The following is a 12,456-nucleotide window of genomic DNA, read 5'->3' on the forward strand; positions in this document are numbered from 1 at the left end:
TGTTCTGTAGTGACAAGTTCTTGTGCATGACTGTGAATCCATCTGCTTTGTTCTGTGGGTTAGCTGATGAGAGAAAATTGGATTTGTTGATAGAGAGGGTTATGTCTTAGATGAGTGGTACAAAAATAGGTCACAAAACAGAACTAAGCTTGCTTTTTTTTTAATTGCCCCAGATTATTTATTTGCAAAAAAATATACTAAGCTACGTAGGTTGTCTCCTCACAGATTTAGTCATATTTACTAAATAATTTCAAAGACAAGGAAAAATTGTCAGCGCTAGATGTCCTGGATGGAGACATGGGAAAATGGCCTTTTTTCCTAGTGTCCAGGAGCTCAACTGTTACAGAATTCATCTGGAACGTGGCAAGTCTGAGATCCTCCTGCCTGGAAGAATTTCATTTTAAGTTTCTAACCTTCCTAACCAGCAGGTACCGTGATATTATGGCAGTGGCAGAGGCAGAATCGGCTCCAGGTGAGCTTTTGGGTTATTTGGTTCTCACTGTCTTGTTTTAGGTGGTAATGGATATTTAGGAAGAAGAACTGAAAATCTTTGCTGGATATGGCTTTTGTGTAGGGACATTAGGAGGTTGGAGTAATGAATACCATTTTCTTCTAGTGGTAGGGATAAGTATGGTTTCCTGTGCTCCTGTGTGCTTTAGCCATGCAGTGTTTTATATATATATATGTGTGTGTGTGTATATATATAGAGTTCTGTTGTTTTCTGGGTGTGATGAAGATGGAAATATTAAAATAGTTGCAGTTAAAATTCAAGAATGTGAACAGTCCTCTTGTCTGTACAGACAGTGACTTTACCAAAATCGATACCTTTTTCTGAGTTTGTCTCTGTTTCAAGCCCTTGAACAATGAAGGTCACATGCACCTTCATTCATCCCTTATCTTCTGACATTTTTCAAGTCATACCTTGTGTTCAGTGTTCATGCCTGGAGCATTGTATGTCCTTAGCACATCCTTCAGGACAATATATGACTCTCTTATCTTCCTCAATTCAGGGACATGCACTGCAGTTTGAGAGGATACTGGAAGCTCAGGAAAACAAATGGCCATACAATGTCAGATACCTTTCACATTGGTCTTTCCTCTTGACCTGGGCTGCACATTTTCTTTTCTTGTTTCTCATCTGTGCATTACACACCTGGAATTACTTTAAATCTTACTGTTTCTAGTATGCATAAAGCATATGCAGACATGTAAGCTAGAATGTGCTTTGCAAAAAGTTTGGATGACTAATACTCATCTGTAGAGTAATACAAGTAACTGAGTGTTTGCATTCTAAAAAGGAAAAAAAATAATCAGGTCAAACAGAATGTGTTTGATTCACTCAGAGTACTTAGTAACATTAACATTAATAATTGAAGTCTAGTTGTAAAAACAACCTGATTTAAAACAAAATGGTGAAATAAGTAAATTTATTGAAAAGATGTAAAGTATTTTCAGAGAAGGACATATTTTCTTAAACATAAGTAAGTTCAAAAAAGTTAGTGTGAATCTGTATTTGCTTGGAAGGAAGATCGTGTTGCAGCAGGTCAACAAGAACTGAAGGTGTCAAATCGATAACAAAAGTCACTTAATTTAAACAATATATCTCAAACTATGGAAACTGGAGACCCTACTATTTTTAGGAAATAAATTTTCCCTGCAACTCTTATGTGTTCTTTTATTTTCTAACATTCCATCACTAACACATGCACAGAGATTGTTCATGTCCTTCTGTACTTCAGAATACGTTACTTTAAGGAGCCTATAACAGATGTAAAATCTAGGCAAGACACTGCATTATTCATTCAAGTCAGTTCAAGTTATTGATTATGGCATTTTGAGGTATTCTTGCAGCTGCTTTTTTTTTATCTCTCTCCTAGACTGATAATCTAGAAAATGAAAATGAACAGGGGAAAAAAAAAGATTGTGGTATTGGTTCTGTTTTCATTTCTTTGTTAAATTCAGTAGCATGTTAATGAGGCCTTTGTTTTTCTTCCCAGCATCACCATTTCCATATCTTGTACATAGTCATCCCTCAGAGAAGCCTGGCTGCATGCATCGTGTCAGCCCTTGGCTTGATACAAAAGTGCAGAATTTTCATTCATAGAGGCACAGCATTTTTTTCCTTTATAAATGCCGAACTGAATGAAAAATACTCCTTAGGGAATTAGAAAATAATGAATGATTGGCATTTGGTGTACAATTTCTTATTCTACTGAGATTTTGGCATGCCATTCACTAGGAAATTCAGAGTATTGAATGACGTCCACATTTACCAGATGGGCTGTCAAGGCGTACTGTGTGTCAACACCTTTGCAGAATATTTGAAGTCTAATTCCTCTTATTTGTGCATATCCAATTTGGTGTTTCTGAATAAGATATTGTATTTATTTTTTCCAATTCTGAAGTTGTTGATGTTAGTACAGCTGTGGCGTGGTCTGTTCACCCACAAGGGTATCAGTATGTGGGGACAGGGGTTAGGGGAAATACTTGGGAGCACACATACCCTGAGTAAGTGGTAGAGTGTCCTAAAATCAATGTAGTTCTCTTGCGCTCTTTCATGTTGGTACCTTAAAGGCAGTTTGGATCCTATTGGCATCCAGTAACTAACAGGAACTGGTTCAAAGACCAGCTGGTGGCCAGTTAACGGTTATGTTCCTTAGCAGTTGGTAATAATAAGAGGCTGCTGTTTAAGTATTCAGTAATGACCTTTGTTGGCATGAAATCCTTGGCAAGTCGGTGGATGATACCAAATGGGGTAGAATGGTTGATCTGCATAGCAGATCGTAGCTTCCACTCAAAAAGATACGAACAAGATGAATAAACAGGCTGAGAAAAACTTCCATGAGTTTCAGTGACGACAAAAGCGCTGGTCTGGGCCTGGGATGTAACAACTCTGAGATATGGTGGTACAGGAGGGGGGTGGTGTAGCTAGAGGACAGCTCTGCTTGGATTCTTTGACAACATAGTCCTGTGTGTGCACGTGGGTGTGGGTGTGTGTGAGAGAGTGAGTGAGAGAGAGAGAGATATGGGTACCGAGTTTCTACTACCTCTTACTTCGTGAGTATCAGTGATCACTGAGAGGTGATATTAAGTACAGGCTGGTGTTTGAAATACATAAATGGTGATTAAGGTTTCCTAATACCATTGCAGTTCTGGAAAGAACCACAAAATCAGGTGCAGCTATGTTATTCCAGGTATGCAGTGTCTTCTGTGTGTTCATTACAGCAGGATAGATCACAAATGAACCAGTTTGAACCCTCCACTGCTGTGCTTTCTGTTAAGTTTTCTTTGCTGTCTAGGCAATACTTTATTTGCTGCAATGTAATGCCTCTGCTTGTTGGCCTATTCACCACAGCCTGGAGAGCAGATTGAATTCTCCATTTGATTTTGTTTCACCCTTCTTGTCAGCTCTGTTTCTCTGTCTCTGATCTTGCTTTTTTTTTTTTTTTTCCTCACTTCTGGATTCTCTCAAATTTGTTCATGTCTTTCCAAGTGTGTTGCCCAAAAGTGGACTTAAATTAGCTGAGGACTTGTGAGTGCTGAGCTGAGCTGAGCTGGGAGATTTCTTCCTGAATCCTGCAGGTCATAGTTTTTCTTACAATGCCAGTATGATGTTTCCCTCTGTGCAACACCTAAATAATGATTCATGTTCAGCTTGCAATGTGCTATAACTCCCAAATCTTTTTAGCTGCTATCCAACCACTTCATTATGTGGTGATTTATCTAGATTTCTGAATAATAGAGTAGTGGAGCGGTCAACAAGGTTGCCTGAAACTGGTTTCATTCTTGGCCACTGACCATCTAAATAAATATCTTCAGAAGATTGTACCAGCTGCTTGATAGAGCAAATAGCCAAGAGCCAGGAAAATTCTGAGATCAAATCCTAATTAAACTGCTGACTTGCTGCATGGCCTTGGGTGGCTACATTCTTTGTGTGGCCATGAGCCCCAAATCAAAACCTCTCAGCTGAACTTTTCTCTGAAGACAAATTAAAAATAAATGTACAAAACAGAACCTGTGTACATCACCGACAGTAACATTCTGTTTGTATTGAACTTCTAACCTGACCCCTGACACTTAATGCAAAATATATCTGTATCTTCCTATATTCTTGTTCTTATTTGTTTATATGGGTTTGTGGTTGCATTGTGATTAACATAGATGCACACAGGATTATTGAAAAAAGGTTTTTGCAGATCTGATCACCTATTTTATCATACAGAAATGTGCAAGATTTTTTTCTGCAGCTTGTGTAAGATGATGCATTTTTGTGAGAAAGTGTATTGGCTTTAGTGCTCTGCGTATGAGCTTCAATACGGAAGTTTACTGCCAGGCATTACACGAATAAAACTGAGTTATTAACTCATGCTGGATTTAGGCTATATGCAGAAGGCTAATGAGTTCAGGGACAACAGGGAAGAAAATGGGGGTGAATGACCAATGTACTAACTGCTTGTGAAACTTGAGCAGTAGTAGAAAAACAAGGGGAAGGATATGCAGTTAGACGTGAAAAATCAAAGTACACATCTCTGCATATAGTTTGCCAGGGGCCTTAGCTGGACTGTGTTTTAAATGCTAACCATTCAACCAAACAAAACTGTAATGTGCCAGTTTGTACAAGCAGCAGTTGATACATTTGGCAGCTGAATGGGTCTGAAAACTGTGAAGTTTGCAGGATTCCTGACCACAAGGGAGTACCAAATGGAGGCACACCTGCCTTACTGTAACTGCGGCCAATGGAAGCCCTGCAGTGTGACCCCGCTGATGAATGTATCTGGCGTGGTAGCACTGAACTTCCCAAGCTTGAAGGGAATATTTAATGTCATATGGGTTGAGAGCTCACAGAGTTGCCCCAGATGGTAACCAGATAATACAGTGTTACAGGGCAGACCATTCTCAAGAGCCAAATCCTACCATGCTGTCTTCACAGCATCGTTGCATGAATGGTACCCTCTCGTTGAGTGTAATGCAGGTAACTATGGAAGTAGGTGTGCACCACAGAAAAGGCACAAATTCAAGTTATTGTATACCACTCTAAGGATTAAGAGGTAAATGAACACATACAATGTGACACCTTAACAGGATTTCTCTAATAGTATAGAAACACAGAGAAGGACAATGAGAAGAAGAGAGGAAGGTCGGAGAAGGTAGATGGGTAGGAAGGCATGCACTGTTCTTTTCTTAGGTTTGCAGTTGCCTAGTGTTGGTGGGTTGGCTGGCTAGTTTTTCGCAGAAAGAACATTTTTCTTTTCATGTGTTGAATGGTACCTAATGTTTATTGTCATAATGCTGATTCAAGTAATGCTTGGTATGTCTTTACTATATACTGTGAGGAAGACTGGAAATACACAAGTTAGCTGTAAACAATCTATTTTTTTAATGACGACCAAGAGTCCACTAGGTTAATTTATTCTCCAATTTCAATATATTTAGACCTACCTGGGGAAATCTGTATACTGGGAGATTCTGTGCTATATAGATATTTTCCAGACTAGGTGGTTCAACAACAGAGTCATACAGGGTTTTTTTGACTGTTAAATATAGAAAGGAATGTCTGCTTGGTAATTCTGCCGTGGATAAAATGTTGTGCAAGTTTTTGTTCTAAGGTAGAAAGGAAGAATTAAATAATGAACTACAGTTGTGTATCCTGCTGATCACAAGCTGGAAAAGCATAAGCAAGATTTGTGTGAGAGCAGGACATCTGCTCAGGTGCTGATAGGAACGCTGTTATTCTGGAACTTCACAATTGAAATATAGTTTAGTTAAAAACATGAACTCAAGTTGCATACTACCTAGAGTGTTGCATAGTGTTGTTAAGTATTTGGAGATTAGTTTTTCAAAAACAGAAGAAATAAAAATAAAGTGCTTATATTGTTTAACACTAGGTGTGGCAGGTTTTGATCTGATTTCCCAGCTTGTGGATCCTTAGTAACTGCAGATGAGTTTCTCATTATCTCTGCAGGACCTTCAGTATCTTTTTTGTCCTCTTGTACCTGAAACTCTGCTACTTCCACAAGTCACAATCATGATCTTACAATTTCTCTTCATATTTCCCTACAGTTGTAAGAAGTTCTCTGTGTGCTGGAGAAAGTTGCCCCAGTCTGAGGATGCTCAGCCAATCTTCTATATAGGAGGCTACTAAGAGGTGGACGTGGCTCTTTGAACAGCAAGGTTTGTATAATGCTAAATGTTGCTTTCTACACTTGTTGTGTAACGTGGTTCATCAATAGCACTAGAAAATTATTAATTGCCCCTTATTCGAACAGTGGCATTTTGCTAGTGTTTCTGTGATTGTTCTCTCAAGTGATAAGGGTGTGGTCTAAAGAGAGCATATTCATACCTGGTTTGCTGATCAACTCAGAAATGTGGAACACAGCTTAGCTTTAATGTGGAAGAATAGCTCTTGCTCACAGAGCTTATTTTTTTACTTGCACTCCCTCTCTCTTTCAAAATCACATCTCTCTCTTTCAACTTACTATATACATGCATATCTACATGTATGTGTGGAGATGCTGGGGAGGGATTATGCATAGAATAGACATTCTTGGTGTTGAACAAAATCTTTCTTTGACTGATTCAGTGACCATTTTCATTAGCAAGCAAAAATCACAGTGACCCTAGATATTTTTGGACAGAGTTGCAACAAGCAAAAAATAACTGAGCATGAGCACCTAATAAAGGAGTTACTGAATGAGGAAAGGTCCCTAAACAATTTACAAAGCTCACTAATTCGAAAATAAGCTAATTTATCCATCAAGTAAGAAGGCCTTACAGAAGTCTACAGAAGCATGTGCTGTAGCTGATTTCAGCATAATTTTTATGACAGCAATTAAAGCTTGATGTTAAACTATATTTTTAATGCTTATAACACCAACTTCTACAACCGTGCTAATGAAAATTGAAGTTTTTCCTTTGTGTTGTATGAAATTCGTGAAAAATGAAAATTTCTCCTGAAAACCTTTTTCACCATCTCACAGTGCTGATACTGTCATTCAGTTCAAGAATCAAGTGCTGAATTGCCCATGCTACTTAGCTGAAAACACGTACTTATCAAAATGTTGCTGTCATTGAATTCAATACTCAATTTATGGCAGTAAAATCTGAGACAGTTGCGAAGACTTCTACCATTCTTGGAGAATTTTATCCTGTCTCTTAAGAAAAGTATGGCAAGTCTCATGAATAGCTACTGGCATTGTTTATAACTATCATTTTCTTCAGTATGCACCATTTTACAGTTTTCACTAGTAGAGTCAGTTCCCTTACAAAGGCAGGACAAAGGCATCAAGGAACCATTCTGGTAAAAACACAACTCCTAAGGATAAATATAATATGAATCAAGATAAGAGCACATGATAATATATCTCAATGCAAAGGTATCACGCAAAATACTTTAATGACAGGTGAAGAGTTTAGAGATACCATGCAAATAATGCTGAGATTCTAGATGGGTAACAGCTAGGCATGCATCGGTATGAAATTATCTATGCCAAACTCTCAAAGACAGCCTGTCTGCAAATAATAGACCATTTCTGGGCAAAATGTGAACAAGACAATGTTTTCCCTCAGTACTTCATGCTGTATAAACAAGAATAGAGAAATACTGAGGCCTTCCCTGTCTCATCAGGAAAGCTGACTCTCCAAGAAAAGTTGCTAATGCACACTCTTGTAAAGAGTCCACTCTTTCAACGTAGTTTTCACATAGTTTGCTTGCTGCTCTTTTCAACTATTTACAAGTCAATCAGAACAAAAAGCATAGACTCCAGAGTCAGCAAACATCTAAACTCATTGAAGGATATGAAATGTGAAGGAAGTTGGAGTTTAGAATTTCATGCTTTCTGAATCCCAGGTTTCATGAATTACAGGCCATTCTCCAATCTCATAGTTAATCTGAATCCAGGAACAACTGTAGGTCCTGGTTTTTGGCTCTTAGTAATTCACTTAGTAATTTTTAGAACAGAAGTCCTAGGTTTTCATCCCTGTCTGAAAAAATCGTAACATCCTCAAGTCTGTTTTCTGTGCTAGATATATGAGACTTAGTAGGTAAAAAATATGTTGACTATAGACAAATTCTTTTGCAGATTGAAGGAAGCAGAATGCTTTCCAATTTACGTACACAGTAGGAAATAGTATGTTATTTAAGGCAATTGCTTTTGCCTTGTTTCACGAAACTGGCAACGAGGTTGATGTAAACAATGTAAAAGCAACTGAATCTTAAACGGAGGCAGGTTTTCTGAAACACCTGTTCAAGCCAGTATACATAGCAATCACTCTTCTCTCAGGATTTGATCCCCTATATGAACACTAAACCTATAAAATGCACAATATACGTGCACAGAAAAGAGAAAACAGTAGGCCTCTTACAATGTAGAAAAAGATCTGCATTTTGCCAATGCAGATGAAAAGAAGAATGTGCTTTTACTCCAGCTTATCTGTCTGAAATAGCAGTACACCCAATGTTTTCACTGATTCATCTGAATAATATTAAATTCTGAACTCCAGTAAATGCTCATTGCTCATTGTTTTCCCAAATAGCCACATATTGTTCTCTTTCATCCAGCCCAAATGATCACAGATGTATTTTAGTTGAGATTTTCAAAACTGTTTCTGTTAGCAGCAGCTGATAACTGAATAAAATGTGTCAAATTGCTTTCAGGACCAACCACTTCACTCAAACACAAAGGCAAACATTTGAGTCTATTTACAGCTTCAAAATTTCCCCATAGAGCACAGCTGTCTCAAGTGCAATTATTTATATGTAGATTTAGTGGCACTGAGGAGTACCCCTCTTTCCCTACCCTCAAAAGGCATGAAAGCTGATGACCTAATTTTCTAATCTTTTCCCAGATATTTTATGTGCATCTGACCAAAGTCTGGCCCATTAAAGTAAAAAGGGCATTGCCCTTTAGTGGAATCAAGATTACTTGAAAATCATCTTCAAAACCATTGAGAGTAGCAGTTACTAACTATCTCTCAGCTTTTTGACTGAGTAAAAATTGGAAGAATATCAAATGGGTCTGTTTAGAGAATAAGTAGAGACTAAAGCCACACTTAGATGCCATAGGATCTCTAATCTGGGATACATAAATAGGACTTTTGTCCCTTTAATTCAGAATTCCTTCTTCAGGGCATCTTTTGAAGTAGGGTTCATGCTGCTTTGAGACTTTAGTCCAGTGATATTAAATTAGGAATGGAGCTAAGAAGGAAACTTCTCTTTAAACAAGGTCAAAAGTATAGATAGACATTTAATTTCATTCTCCTGAAGTGCATGGCTCAGCTCCAAAGACAGAGATGCTTAGAGCCAAGCAGATGGGGCAGCTGCTTGGGTTTGGGTTTTTTTGGTTTTCGTATTACTAAAGGAAGTCAGTTTTGGGGTTTTTTTTAAGAATTAAACTTGTAATAAGTTTTGTATCAATACAATTATTAAAGCCCCTTTTCTTCCTTAGAAAATTATAAAGAATGTACTTTCTTGGACCTTTTGAATACAGATAGTCTCAGCCTGAATAGCAAGAGCAGCACATCAAGAGAGAAGATATATGTACAATAACTTTTGCTTACATTCAGCCATGGCGACACTCTGGAACTACATAGGACAGGCACTAATCATGACTGGTGAATTCAGAATTATTCTCATCTGAAGGATAGCCAACAAAAAGCAAACATACACGTCAAAGACTGGCTTTGGATTATAATATTTCAGAGGTGTCTTGTGTGCTGCTATAGCTGAAGTTAAAAAGGATTTAGTAATATGAACTCAGTTTTTTGTGGGGTTTATGAGTGAGATGACTTGAGTTGTTCTGGGTGGAAAAGTAGCCTGCCAGTTCTAGTCCTAGTCCAGAGTATGCTGTATATATTTCCTGTTTTAAAAACAAGAAGAATTGGTATGTATCATTGTCCTGGCTTCGGCTGAGATAGAATTAATTTTCAGCTTGGTGGCTAGTGCAGTGCTGTGTGTTGGATTTGGCATGGGAGCGGTGTGGTCAGGGACTTTTTTTGTTTCTCAGGCCCTGCCAGTGGGAGGGCTGGAGGGGCACAGGAAACTGGGAAGGGACACGGCGGGGACAGCTTGACCCCAACTAGCCAGAGAGGTATTCCATACCATGGGACATCACACTTGGTATATAATCAGGGGGTGGGGGGAGTTGCCTGGGGCTTCCTGATCGTTGCTTGGGGGCTGGCTGGGCCAGCGGGTGGTGAGCAGCTGTGTTGTGTGTCACTGGTTTTCTAGCCTCCCATCCATTTGGATTTCATTCCTCTCCCCTTCTCCCTCCTTTTCATTATAACTGTTACTGTTATCATTACTATTGTTCTTTTGGTTTTATTCTGTTTCAGTTAGTAAATTGTTCTTATCTCAATCCTTGAGTTTTACATTCCTTTCTGATTCTCTTCCCCACCCCTCTGGGTGACGGAGGAGTGAGCAAGTGGCTGTGTGGCACCAGTTATCAGCTGGGGTTAAACCACGGCAATCATGCATATGCAGTTGCGTAAATATGAAGGATCAAACCTGCCGCTGCTTACTAAAAGCACAGGTATATGTTAGAAAGTGCCATTTGCCCTTATGGTTTCATGTGTGCAATGGCAAAGCCAACTGGAAGTGGGCATTAGGTTACTTCTGTGAGGGACTGTGTACACTTAATAGCCATTATCCTGACTCCCCTTTTTACTACAGTCCAAAAATTCCACATACAGCCTTTTCATCTGCTAACAGAGCTGCACATACCTACAGGTTCCCATCCTTAAGTAAGAGTATTTTACACGACCTATCTTTTTGACCCCTTATAGTCTTTTTCTACCCTGCTGTTCTAATGGGTGCCAAGTATTGGTGGCAAATGTTGAGTGTTTTCAAATCAAAGTGAATGGAAAGTAGTAAGTTTGGGCAAAGATCGGTGCATTGCAGACTGAGTCCAGGGCATGTTACTTGTCTTCTCCCAAAAGTTGGGGGCTTTGTGTTCATGCCTGTTTAATAGAAATGGTATACACTTTAAATATGTATCTGCACCAGAGCCTAGAGCTATTACACGTTGATGGTCTACAGTGTGTATTTTTAAAGCATTTATAATTAGGTATTTAGCTATCAGACTAAAATAGTTCCTTCAGAGACAGTCTACGTATAGTACACATTTGTAGAACTCTCATATTTAAATACATTATTTACCACAGGGAGACAGGAAATTGTTTCTTCATACAAATTCCAGTCTCTCAGGCAGGTATTGCACACTCTGAGAAATGTACAAACATATCATTTACCTTAAAAGGACCCCTAAAATATTACTCAGTTCTGCTGAGCCATTTTACTCTTGTGATTAAACCACAGTCAGAAGCTAATCTGCATAAGCTCCTGTGTTGAAATATAAGTTTGGTGTCAACATTATGAGTGCATTTTCTTTGAAGCTGAATGAGCATATGTCAAAGATACAATAATAAAAAAAAATTATTAACTGAATGCTTACAAATGACTGATTTTAAGTTACCCATGACACTGGTCTTCTCAGATGTAAAATTCTAGCCAAACAGGAAAGCAGATTCATCCATGATACTGATATGCCTCAGTATTTTACAATCAACACTTTAAAATGTTTTGCACACTTTGTTGTGATTGCTGGTGTATCCACATTGTCTTTTTACAAATTGCTGAATCCAGCCCTTCTGTTGTTGCCATTTTGGCAAACACCAAGCAAGAAATTTGGTGTTCTTTTTCATACAGTTAAGACTCTCTCTTTCAAAACCACTGAGGACTACTTTTTTAGGAGATGGAAAGTTTAACCTTTCCTATAATACTATATATGGTCTGTGAGTTACTGTTTTTCTGAATATATCATGTATGTGGAGATACTGTATATCAGAAATTTTTGACAAATGTTTTTCCTTCAGAAAATACCTGCTTGTCAAAAACAGAGCTTTGCTGGACAGTCATGATTTGAAAGAAGCTTTTTTGGATTGGAAAAGCATTTTCTGAATTTGTGTGCAAATCAGAGCAGGGATTTGAACCTCTCTCTTCCACGTTCCAGAGCAGTGCTGTGATAAGTAGACTACAAGTGGACAGTTTTCATGAGGTTTCCCATTTTTGTCCCTTTTTAATGTTTGTTGTGTTTGTTTTTTTTTCTCTTGGTTTCCTAAGATCATTGTTTCAGTGCAGAATGGGAGGATTTTGAAATCTCAGTGCTCTGTGGGACACTAAAATATATTTTCCCTTCAAATCTGATTTTAGTAATATTTCTTCACTTGAGTCACCCTCTGAGGTGCCTCAGATGTAAAACATTACAGTTCAGTTGAACTGAGGATGTGGCTCAGATCTGTGGGGTTTTTTAAATGCCCACCATGGTTGGTGAGAGATAAACACTCTGGGAATGTGGAAAAAAGAAAGCGAGCTTTTTGACTTACGGAATTATCAGTATCTCATAGTAAAAGCCTAGCAAATTACTTTCAGCCAATTTGTGCTAATTAGCCCTTAATTATTTT

The 12,456-nt window shown here is 38.3% G+C and overlaps 1 long non-coding RNA gene across 1 annotated transcript in view; it reads left to right on the plus strand.

Moving 5' to 3' along the window:
* Nucleotides 1-222: 222 nt before the first annotated feature.
* LOC114013275 (uncharacterized) overlaps nt 223-12,456 on the plus strand; it is a 68,168-nt gene continuing 55,934 nt past the window's right edge. The window contains exons 1-2 of the long non-coding RNA XR_003556162.2: nt 223-472; nt 6,061-6,171. This is a non-coding gene — a long non-coding RNA (uncharacterized LOC114013275). The remainder of the gene's footprint in view (nt 473-6,060; nt 6,172-12,456) is intronic.

The sequence above is a fragment of the Falco peregrinus genome, chromosome 14 (assembly GCF_023634155.1).
Source record: "Falco peregrinus isolate bFalPer1 chromosome 14, bFalPer1.pri, whole genome shotgun sequence".
Taxonomy (NCBI): Eukaryota; Metazoa; Chordata; class Aves; order Falconiformes; family Falconidae; genus Falco; species Falco peregrinus.